The 13,281-nt window shown below is 40.3% G+C and overlaps 1 pseudogene; it reads right to left on the minus strand.

Moving 5' to 3' along the window:
• The window catches only part of LOC148916387 (uncharacterized), a 101,217-nt pseudogene extending 89,877 nt beyond the window's left edge, over positions 1-11,340 (minus strand).
• Positions 11,341-13,281: the final 1,941 nt, after the last annotated feature.

The following is a 13,281-nucleotide window of genomic DNA, read 5'->3' on the forward strand; positions in this document are numbered from 1 at the left end:
TAGCTTCTTTCATTAGTCTGCAACTGCAATGCATATGTTAAGATTTAAGCAAATTAATATTTCATTAGATTAAAGAATAAATCGGTTTGTTGTCTTCATCAATCATATCTTGTTGCAGGGATCTCAAAAGAGACAAAGAATATAAAAAGAACATTAACTAAATGGTTACTTTCTATTTAAAATCACACCGCGCGCTTTGAATTAGTATTATTTGGTTAAATTATATTAAATGGTTGAATGGTCTCTAAGATGATCCTCAAAAGAAGACCTAATTAACAGATGAATGATTTTTATTATTGGGTCGTATCGAGATTTAGGTACACATACACTACAGATTACAATACGGAATGGACCTCATAATTTGAACAGTTTGAATCACCATATTGGAAACGGAGATATATAACTTATTGTAAACAACAAGGGGAGGGTACAAATTTAAAGCAGCATAAACATGAGTTACATGATTACTTAGAAACAACACGTGGTGGTTTTCGCCGATCCAGCAGAACTGCGAGAACCTTTAATTTTGAGCTTCCAAACAGAAAACTACTCGATCCGCAAGCATAGAACGAGGCAGCAGCAAAACCTCTTTATTTCCTGCATGCATGATGCATGCATGCCTAGCCAAAACATAAACTTGCTTGGTTGACCTAATTATTAATGTTTTTTACAAAAGTAGCAGAAGCATGCAAACCCTTTAAAGACCTTCACACCGAGAACTTTGCCATAAGTTGCATGGCAGGCACCGTGCTTTGCACGTTCCCATGTCCTGCATTGTTTGTCACAGTTCTTGGATTGGGCACAAACCCCTGACCATGTCTTGCTACGCTTCGACTCCAGCGGGCATATTACTCCCTCTGCCGTTGGCACCACTGTTTATCGCACAAATTCAACAAAATATTCAATATCGCATATATTACAAATAAAATTTATAGGATGATAATTATAAAAACAATATAAATAAAAAGTATGATTACGAAGTTGGAAAATGCAACTTTTTTATGCCCTACATGAATAAATTCATGAGTCCGCTACTGATACAAATTAGGGTTTAGCTTTGCTCACCCAAGGAAACAATGAGAAGGAAAGCAATTAGGATTGCAACTGTAGGACGGATTCCAGCAACAGACTTCGCCATCTTTGAACTCTTTAGTTGGTTCTTTTTCTTGATGATACAAGTGAGGACCAACCCCAATTTATAGGCAGAATATGTTGTCCCTTCTCTCTCTCTCTCTCTCTCTCTCTCTCTCTCTCTCTCTCTTGTTTGTTTATTTTATTTTTGTTCTAAATGAAAATCCTATCAGTAAATTAGGCGTTGTTCACAACTTGATCAATCTGTACATGACACGTAGAAGTATATATGAATGAGAAGTGTTTATTAAAATGTTTACTTTCTTGTAAGTTCTGCATGTGCTTATGAAATATTAATAATTCTATGAACCTCATGGATCTGATCTCTACAGTCTAACTTGTAGGCACGTCTTTCGGCAAAATTCTGGGAACAGTGACTTATAGCTGCTTTAAGTTTAAGCAAAGTCAAACCTAAGACGGCAAGAGCCTTGTAATAAAAAGTCCGTTTCCTCAATCGAGGGAAAGAAGCCCCAGCATCAAAAGTGAAGTCAAATCCCTTTCTAAACTGAATCCCTTTAATTAGGAAACTTAATAAAGGTTGACCTCAACACAATTACAACGTATATTAATTTATCTATGTTGGTGTAAGTGGCTCGATACAAGCCATGATGTGTAAGTCTCACATTGAAAAATACAACAATAATCTACTTCTAATTGCACCAATACCTTTTGTGATAAAACCTCATATCTAGAGGTCTACTCGACCTAATTCAACCTAAGGATTAGATCTAGTGGTTTGTGTATGGACAAAATCAGTGCATGATTTAGATATGTAGTGGACCACCATTGAGCCGTTGGGAAAACAATCTCAACTCCTTTTTAATATGTTCTCTTGGCATACTCGACGCCTTGGAAATTTGCCTTATATGTTTTTTATGAAACAACTTTCACCCGAACGAGTTGAATCCAGCATCTCGCCAATAGACTTTACTAATTAAAGTTCCAATAGTTACGGGTGTTGTTTAGTGGTTATTAACCCCTTATTAGACACGAACATCATCTCGACATTTATCTGCCTTATAATGGGAACACCTATGTGTGTAATACGTGTGCCCAATTTGAGTGTGATAGCCGACAGACATCCGTAATTGTTCAGGCTCGCCTTTAATAGTAAACGTGGAAACTTGCTTTACTTTAATTTCACCAGGTCTGATTCTGTTGACGTCCAAAATGGAGTTCAACTTTGATAAATGTGAAGTGGTGTATGTGCCTTCAAGAGATAAGGCACACTACTACATTTTAGTCTTTGCGCGACGAAAGGGTATTCGTCGCGCAAAAATGATTTTAGTCGCACATCATTATGCGCGACAGAAGTTTCGTCGCGCATCGTCCGTCGCGCAAAGTTCGTGAAGAAAGGATTTGCGCGACGAACAAATGTCATTCGTCGCGCAGTTTGCGCTACGTATAACAACCTCGTTTCAAAAAACATTTCGGGACGAACTCACCGTCCGTCGCACAAATATTTGCGCGACGAAATAGTGGTCGCCGCAAAAAAACTGCGCGACGGAAATTTCCGTCGCGAGCTACATTAACCTCGCGCGACGAAATATTATTCGTCGCATACACATTTTGCGCAACGAAATTCTGCGTCGCGCAAGATTAAAATATATATGTCGATTTGTTATTTAAATATTTTTGCGTGACGATTTACGTTTACGTCGCGCAAAAGCAATATTTATTATTAAAAAAAATTTATTATTTGATTTTTAATTTTGTAAAAAAATAAATTTGGTTTTTTTATAATTAAAATGAAATTACAATAAAAAAAATTAATCATAAAGAAAACATCTATTATATAAAATAAAATAAATGTATACAAATTGTAAAAGTAATTATAAAAATAAAAAACTAATCAAACAATGTTCCAAAATCTACTTGGTCATCTGCCACATGCGGCTCGGAGGTATGGGTGTCTGCAGGGGCCGTGGTGTGCTGGGGATGCTCGGGGTGGACGGGCTCGGAGGTCGACGCACCAAAAGTCGGGATTGGAATGCCGGACCGCGCAAGGGACTGCAGAATCACCGACATCGACCCTCAAGCTCGGCAACCCGCGATGTCAAAACAGTCACCGATCGCTTTCGCGACGAAGTCCGCGGTCGAGGTTCCCTCTCGGGCATTCCCATCCCCTACAATACATTCCCGGCCTCCTCCCGAGAGTCCGATCCAACGTCTGCGTCAAAATCTGAAATCCAGGCATCATGCGGAGGATCCACAGACTCGATCGGAGTCTCGGGAGGAAGTTGGGAGGCGGACTCTTGAAGAACCAACGGCTCCTCTCTACCATCGTCGTCTGCTTAACATTACATAAAATATAAATTAAAAATGCATATAAATTGAAAGTGTAACATAAGAATTAAAAATACATAATACTTACATGAAGGGACTCGGCCAACTCATTCCTGAACATAAACGTCACCAAAGACGTCGATCTGAATTTCATTTCTTAATTGAACAAGAGAAGAAAAATATTAGTATGAACAAAAGAAATTAATAATAATGACGTATTAAAAATTAAATATAAATTATATTATTCTTACCCGACGCCGTGCATCCATCCTATATGAGAAGGACTGGAGGAATGGTGAAGAAGAGTCTTCTTCTTCCTATTGCCCTTATTCACTTGGGCTTTATTCTGTTATACAAAAAATAAAACATAATAATTGAACTATAAATAAATTAAATAATAATGAGATATAAAAAATAAAATAAACATTAAACAAATATTATTAAAAGAATACCACATAATCGGGCGCCTGAAAATGAGCGCAGAGCCACGCCAACTATCCTCCCGCCCTTCAAGCTCCTTCGGGCAACCCTCCCAAGAGCGACTTCCGGATCATCAAACGCCTGGAAATGGTGGTGCAAGTCGCTCTTCCACTGCTTGTACCTCTCACCGAAGAGTCTGTTGACGTACGCCAAAGTCTCCTCGTTGATGTCCTCTAAGTCGTAGTTCGTCTGCAATAAATTGATTACATACATTAAGTAATAGAAATATATAAAGTTTGAAAGAAAAATAATTAAAAGATAGGAAAAATACCGACAACTGGCCGCGAACTTGCATCTTGATCTCGTCAGGTATGACCTTCCAAGACTTCCATTGCATCGGGCAATGGGTCCGAACGACGTGCCCAATGTCGTGGGCCAAGGAGCTATGCAAATCCGCCGTCGGTGCAGCCCGATGGCGCTCGTCATATCCGATCTTGTCGATTGTTGGTCACCGGGTGACCTTCGCCGTCTTCAGCCGACACGGCCCTCGGGTGTTCCTCTTGGCTGCAAAGGAATATGACAATATTGTTACATATACAATCAAATTGAACCATAAAATTCTCCAATTAAAAAAATGTTTAAAAAAATGAAAGGGGAAGGGTATTACCTGTAGAGGTGCCCCGAGGCACCAGTACAATCGATGGATGTGGTGTCGGTGGTGGTAGCGGGCGGTGTCGCCGCCTAGCGCTAAGAGGCTGCACCACCGAAGAAGATGATGATGCAGCCGCCGATCCCCAGGACCAGCTAGCACGTGGTCTGCTCCATCGATCTTTGGAGCGGTGGTAGTGATACTGGCCGAGCTCGAACTTCGGTGTAGCCGTCACCGCCCTACGACGTCTAATCAAGTCGACATCTGCACAATTTCATTAATCCAATGTAGCACATACAATGTCGGTAAAGAATTGAACTAACTAATTAAAATCATAGTTTGACCTAGGGTTTGCGATTTCGGAGTATCCGGGACTCCGATCCACAATCCGTCGATTCCTAAGCGATCCTATAAATACATGGTACAACATCGTGAGTTTCAGCTCGATCCAACGATCCGAACATATCAAACCCTAAAATCACACAATAGGTTCGAACCGTTCGAGACTCAAACGATAACCAAATTCCAATCCGAGCACACCTACGCGCTCGTGACAGCGAAATGTTTGCACTTTGGGACAAAATGCCCTATGGCACAGTACCCCACGCGCCACCACACGCGCCGGCAGCGCGTGGGTGCCCTAGCGATAACAATCACCGGGAAATCCTAAAAATTAAGGGCCAAGGTTCCTACCCTAGGTTGAAAACATCAATTGGAGGCACTTTTGTTCTCGGACCTACCCCGAAAAACGGACGGAAGTGGCCGGAATTTCAATTTCAAAACCGGCCGAAACCTAGGGTTTCAAATTGACTACCCTATGCACACAATGAATCAAATCCTACACAACCATCAGCTAGAGCATGAAAAATAGCCCAGAAAGCATACCTCAATTGCCGGATTTGGTGCCCCGAGGAGAGAGAACAACGGCGGCGGAGATTCGGCCTAAGCGGAGCAATTCACGGCGGCAGGATGGACGGGCACGGAGAAGCTCACAGGTTCGATGGTGGCGACGGCAGGGTCTGATTTGGGGCGGATTAGGGGCTGAGGTCACGGCGGAGAGATTTGGGAGGTTTTAGGGTTAGGTTTCAGAAATTGGGGACGAAGGAGAAGATCGCGATTTTCAGAATACTTATTCGACTTTGCGCGACGAACAACGATATCCGTCGCGCAAACTTAATTAAAATAACCTTTGCGCGACGCAAAAATAAACTTTTCGTCGCGCAATATTATAAAAATTTGACCTTTGCGCGACTAAAAAACTTGATTTCGTCGCGCAAAGTTGTGAACAGATTAACCTTGCGCGACGACAAACCTACGTCGTCGCGCATACTTGTCCCGCCCAAAATTTTGGGATTTGATTTTGCGCGGAAAAATCAACGGAAAGAGATTGCGCGACGAATGGGCGTGTGTTCGCCGCGCAAAGGGTTTTGATAAAAAATTTCACTAAGTCCGGAGCGGGGAAAATTTTTTGAATGAGATTGCGCGACGAATGGGCGTGTGTTCGCAAAGCGGCTTTTGATAAAAAATTTCACTAAGTCTTTGGAGCGGAGAGGGAAATTTTTGAATGAGATTGCGCGACGAATGGGCGTGTGTTCGCGCGCAAACCGCTTTTGATAAAAAAATTCACTAAGTCTTTGGAAGCGGAGAGGGAGGGAAATTTTTTGAATGAGATTGCGCGACGAATGGGCGTGTGTTAAATCGCGCAAACTGGTTTTTGATAAAAAAAATTTCACTAATGGATTATTAATGATTTTGCGCGACGAATGGATTTTGTTTGTCGCATATGGTTTGCGCGACGCGTAAGTGTCTCTTCGTCGAGCAAAACCGTACCCTAGTACCCTAAGCCCTAAACCCGAACTCCTGAACTAGTTTCAATGATCCAACCGGCAATCTTCTTTTTTCATAGTTCAAGATCGTATACGTCAAAAATCATAATGAATGAACATTCAGAGATTGAGGAACGGGACAAAACGTTTCGACGGTTGTAAACAAATTGTCCCGATTCAACGGTGATTTTAGCTCCGATCTTGAAAATTTTTTACAGCTGCGGTTCTTGACCCTATATGAATACAGAGATGTAATTCGATCTTCAATTTCAGATATTTACAGTACAAGACATCACATAATCGTATGTTTGGTGAAGGAATGTATAAAGAAATTATTCAGTTTTTATGAATATTGTGTTTTTATGCAATACGCATTCTAGGAAACTAGTTTCAGTAATCTAGCCGTCAAATATGTTTGTTTATACTTCGAGATCTTATACGTCAAAAATGAGAAAAAAAAAACATTCAGAGCTCAAGTAACGGGACAAAGCGTTTCGACGGTTATAAGCGAAAAGTCATGATTTAACGGTTATTTTGACTCTGATTTTGATGATTTTTTACAGCTATACTGTTTAACCCTATGTGAATACAGTGAACTACTTCGATCGTCAATTTCAACTCTATACGTGTGTATAATTCAGAAATATATATATATGTATATGTTTGCGTGACGGGGACTATTTTTCGTCGCGCTAAAGATACTTGCGCGACGATATTATTTGTCGCGCAAATTATAGAGTATGCGCGACGTGTATGTTATCCGTCGCGCAAACATTGCGCGACAATTATGCCTTCGTCGCGCAAGATTATTTGTATTCACATATTATTAATCTGAAGTATTATACATTACATATAATTACTTGTATGAAAGTATGATTTATTATATTTTCTTTCGATTTCAGAATGGAAGGATTGTTGATAATCTTATGTTCTTTGTATTCATTTTTTCGGTTATATGGTTTTCATTTTTTAAAAGTTTTTTGTGAAAATAAATTTAAACTTTATGATACAAATTAGTTGGCTATATTTATTTACCAATGGTTTATAACTACAATTATTTTAATAATGTTTCACTTGGTATCATATATAATGTTTGGATATAACAAGTACATATATGAAAACATTTGCATTACACAAAATATGTCCGCTAACATAATAAAATTACAATAAAATTAATCATTCATCATCTGAACTATAATAACTTTCGTTATCGTTGCTATCATCACTTTCGGTCTCCCAATCCTCTTCCTCCTCCTCCTCCTCCGCCTCCTCTATAACTACATCATCGTCGTTGCTCGGGCCAACCATGCAACATCATATCGCGGAAGATCACCGAGGTCAATTGTAATTGACTGAATCGGTATTTCGATTGAAGACACTCCTTGTATTTGAAATGGCTCTTGTATAACATTAGTATCTCGAAGTGTTTCCGCATCATTTTCCATTGAAGATTCTAAACGTTGGTCAGCTACATTGTTGACGTTGTTGTCAGTTGGGTCTAGTTCTGGTATAGCATACACGTTCCTGTGATCCATCTTTTGAACAACGTTCCAACCGCTTCCGGCTTTAGGGTCATCTAGATACACAATTTGTGTTGCCATGTTTGCCAAAATATAAGGGTCGTCATCATACCAAGTTCTGTTCATGTTCACAGATAGTAAGCCATGATCGATTTTAACACTTCCCGGCCTATTTGGGTTGGTGTCAAACCATCGACACTTAAACATGATCACTTGGTATCGATCTTTGTAAAGCAATTGCACGACAGTTGTGAGTTTGCCATAGAAATCAATGTCCGTACTTTCGCCTCCACAGGACATGGACACCGCTGTTTTGCGTACACAACTTGTCATCTCGTGCTTCGGCCAAAAATTTGACACCGTTGACATTACAACCCGAGAACAATTCAGCGCGAATCGGGCCAAATGCCAAGTTATATAACTCATCACTGTAAGTTGGGGAATTCGATGATTTCAACTTATTCACCTAATATTATACAAAACCATTCATATGTTAGTCTGACAAAATATATTAACGAAATTTATATTTCTCAAATAACAAACACGATAACTTACAGAATCCAAAAACCATTGTGGAAACAATTCACGGTGTTTCTGAGCAACCAAATGTGATGGATGTTCTCGCTTCATCATCTCTTCATGCTCATATAAGTATCCCATGATCTCATCACAATTGTTCAGTACGAACCAATGCGCTACCTCCATGTCATTTCTAGAAAACGACTCTCCGCGTCCAGGATCTCCGAAGGGTCGTGCGCTTTGGGCAAAAACAGAAAGTTTTTCATTTCTCATACCTCCATCATGATTGCGCTGAGGACGATTGAAAACCGTCTCCACATCTTTTAAATACATTCCGCAGAAAGTAAGCGACTCATATTGAACCCAAGCCTCTACGATTGATCCTTCGGGCCATGCTATGCGTACACTTTTTTTCAGCTCTCCGAGAAGCCTGCCAAAATAAAACGATATGATTGAAATTAGCAAGCATGTGATAATGATGCATACACAAATGATAATGATTATATACCTTTCTATTGGATACATCCAGCGATAGTTGACAGGACCAGCAAGTAATGCCTCTTCTGGCAAGTGAACCATCACGTGCATCATACTTGTGAAGAAAGCTGGAGGAAATATCATCTCAAACTTGCATAGGACTTGGACAATGTCATGGCGCAACTGAAACATGTCCGTTTTTCGCAAAGTTTTCGCCGTCAGTTGGGAAAAAAATCTGGACAACAAAATGATTGGCTTCACTACATCTTCCGGCAATAGGTGTCGAATACCAACAGAAGTAGGCGTTGCATAAACACATGGCAGTCATGGCTTTTAAGTCCAGTAAATTTACCCCGTCAACATTCACACAACGTGCGATATTAGAAGCATACCCATCGGGAAACTTTACTGACGATACAAACTTTAGAAACTCTTTCTTGTCATTCGGTTTCATAGAAAAGAATGCAAGATCCCTTCGAGCTTTATCATTGTCCCTATTCATCCATAAACCCCTTCGTATGCCCATTCTTTCCAAATCAAGACGAGCTTTGATCGTGTCCTTTGTCTTCCTCGATATCTAGAATCGTGCCCACCAATGTGTCGAATACATTTTTCTCAACACATCACATCTAGATTGTGCCTCAATTTTAGTTTCGACCAATATGGGAGCTCAAAAAACATAGGTTTGTGCGTCCAGTTCATATGTGTAGAAGGTCCGATACGAGTAACTTTTTCCCAAAGGGAGCAAAATCCAACCGGTTAAGCTGGTCCAATATCTCATCACCGGACCATTCTGGGTCTAAGGCGACGCTGTGTTCCCGTCGAACTCTTTATCTTTTTCCCTCCACTCATGGTCCCATGGCAACCATCTCCGATGACCAAGGTAACAAACTTTTCCAGCATGCCAACCAGAAGTTACATCTTCCTTGCATACAGGACATGCCATATAACCTTTGTGCTCCACCCAGAAACCATTGCATATGCTCGGGAAATCATTCACACCACATAATCGCTGCCCGCAAAGTGAACATCTTCCCATTGATTTATCGTACGTGCGAACACCGTTTGTCCACAAATCCTTCAGCTCATCAACCAGCGGCCTTAAGTAAACATCGATTGACCTCCCAGGATCCTCGTTATCAAAACAGTCATCATCATGTATTCTTTTTCATGCATTTCCAAGGCGGCAAATTATATGGGAATACGAAAATCGGCCAAGTGCTGTGGTGTTGGTTTAGAACCCCATACGGATTGAATCCGTCAGTGGCAAGTCCCAATCTAACATTTCGGGGATCAGCAGCAAACTCGGGAACGTTCGATCGAACTCTTTCCATGCCTCCCCATCTGCAGGATGCCGCATCACATCATCGTCTACCCGTTTTTCCTGATGCCATCTCATGTCTGTGGCAGTATGCGTCGACATATACAATCGCTGCAACCTAGGTTTCAGGGGCAAATAACGCATGACTTTTTGTGGGATCTTAGTCGTCCTATTCTGAGATGTCATCTTGAACCTCGACTCATTGCATATAGGACATGTATCCAACGATTCATGCTCTTTGTAGAATAACATGCAATTGTTTTTGCAAGCATGGATTTTTTCATAACCTAATCCAAGACCATTCAACACCTTCTGCGCCTGTTTATGATCTTTCGGCAAACAATTGTCCGTCGGAAGCATTCTCTTGAAAACCCCCAAAAAGTAATCGAAACACAGGTTCGACATACGATACTTTATTTTTCCGTGCATTAGCTCCACAATGGCCGTGAGAACGGAAAAGCTCTCGCATCCCGGGTATAACTCTTGGTTGGCATTTTTTAACAATTTCTCATATTGTTCAAACTCCGCACTGTCTATTGGTGTAGGCACATCATCTTGCTCTTCTTGATTCATGTTGGTCGATGCAAATGGAAAAACATCCTGTATAATATCCATGACTTCATCATTACCATTCACAATAGGTTGAACATTGTCCACTCTTGTGGCATTTGAAGACGAAGCATGCTCTAATTGTTCCCCGTGAAGGTTCCAAATGCTATATGTCTCAATCATTCCATTCCTTACTAAATGAAATCCAACATTTTCAATTGTCTCCCTAACGTGTTGTTGCACCTCCTACAAGGACAACGGATTCTAGTTGCACCCGGGTTGTGTCTACGTGCAAACTCAATAAAATCCTCGATTCCATCCAAGTATTCGTCTGCGCATCTGTTCGGGTTTTGTATCCACCTTCTGTCCATAATCCAAACCAGAATCACAACACAACAATCACAACAACTTCATACGAAGTTATAATGTCACCTTATGCCTCCGGTAAGGGTCCTATCCCATTCGAATGCATACTCGCCACGTAACCTACGACTTACATGAGATTAGATTTCGACGTGGATGAATTTACGACATCTCGCCATAGTTCTTGAGGTGGCCATAGGTATAAATACCTATGTACCACCCAAGAACGTCCGAGATGACAACGAAATATCCACAATCAAAACCTAATCCTGTAGCCATAGATTACGTGACAACACTATGTATTACCAAACTGTCCAAATAATGGGACAATTCAAGAATTAATTGGACCGCAGTCATGCATTACGCATCCATGCACGAAATCCAACTAATCTCGAACGGGAAACTAAGTGTTACTAAACATAAAAATAAAAGCACGAAGTTAATTTCAATTAACTTCGTACATCACAACAGATTGTACTACGTTACGCACAACATAATATAAATATAACTTCACAAGAACATTTTAAACATATATAAAACAAATAAAATACCTTCTCAATCGTTCTCCACCAATCGCTAATTCGAATATCCCTAACGAAAACAAATTAAAAAACCTTAGTACGAACTTAAATTAATACTTTTAAACTAATGACGAAAAATACTTACCCAATCAATGTATTGAAATCCCAACAGCAGCAGAGAGTTTGAGAGAGAGGCAGAGGCAGAATGCTTTGTTTTTGCATTCTGCCTCTGCAATGGCAGAAATCTAATATGAAGAAGAAGGACTTTGCGCGACGAACATACCTATTCGTCGCGCAAACTCCCCGTCAAAATTATTCGTCGCGCAAACACATTTTTTCGTCGCGCAAACACCTGCCGACATCTAACTTTTTGCGCGACGCTGGTACTTTCCGTCGCGCAAAATTTCGTCGCGCAAAAACAAAATTCCGTCGCGCAAAACAAGATTTTCGTCGCGTAAACGTTGAACTTTACGCGACGAAAAATAATTACGTCGCGCAAAAAAAATCCCACCTAGGTCATTTTTGGCGCCAAAAATAAAATATCTCTTGTTCTCTTACGCGACGAAACGCTTTCCGTCGCGCTAAATCAGGATCGTCCTATTTGCGCGACGGAGTATGTGTTCGTCGCGCATTGTTCCTTCAGCGACGATATTTCGTCGCGCAAATGTTTCGCGCTAAAAAATTCCCCGCTTTTTAACTCTGTTTGCGCGATTTAAAATTTGTTTTGTCGCGCATATACATTTTGCGCGACGAAAAAGTTTGGTAGCGCAAATTTTCAGTGGATTGAGCGACGAATATATATTTTCGTCGCGCAAGTATTGTTTGCGCGACGTGTTGTTCTTCGTCGCGCAATATTTCGTCGCGCAAATAGTGAAACGTAGTAGTGGCAAGAAACTACCTTCGATAGGTTATAATAATGTTTGTTTACATTTATACAAGAGGATTAGACCCAAATATAAAGGGAAGAAGGAAAAGGCCAAAGGCCTAAGGTTCAAAGCCCAAGAGTCTGAGCTCCAAGGGTCAAGACCCTTTTCTCAGTGAAGAGTGGTCTTATTTTCTAGGTGAAGGGGAGTCTCTACATCTTGTAGTCCTCTACTGTGGGACTCTTGATATTGCCCCTAGTTGTGACTTTTGGTAAGGCTTCTTAGACTAAGGTGATAACCTCTCAAAGAACGGTATGTGGCTGATTTTGCTTATAAGCTAATTGCTCGGTTAGTCATGATATCAACAAGGTGTTTATCATAAAACAAGAGTTATATGAATGTTGATCCTCTGAACAATCTTAAAACCGCCATTTTAGAGATCTGTATCTTTATTTTAAAACCCCAAGTCTTTCTAATAAATGTTTCTGGTAATCGTTTACCCTAAAATTACGTATTTTATTGTAACTTAGACAAAGCGTATAGAGATGTGAACCTTCTTAACCTGACACCTGTGAGGCATTCTCATTTTCATCTTCACGGCATCGACAAGTCTCGAAACATAATTTTAAAGCTTCTTTTCATTATAATGATTGGAATAATGAGATAAGATTGGTTGCATATATCCTTTTAATATATGGTTTACTAAAAACAGAAGCACATGGCGTTGTAGTGCTGGCCTATAATTTCTACTCTTTTCTAATAGGATTAAAATATTTTGACGATTGACCAAGATTTTGAATATTAGATTATTATTATCATTTTCCTCAAAAGTTAGG

Source organism: Prunus mume, linkage group LG6 (assembly GCF_029339155.1).
Source record: "Prunus mume cultivar Tortuosa linkage group LG6, ASM2933915v1, whole genome shotgun sequence".
Classification (NCBI taxonomy): domain Eukaryota; kingdom Viridiplantae; phylum Streptophyta; class Magnoliopsida; order Rosales; family Rosaceae; genus Prunus; species Prunus mume.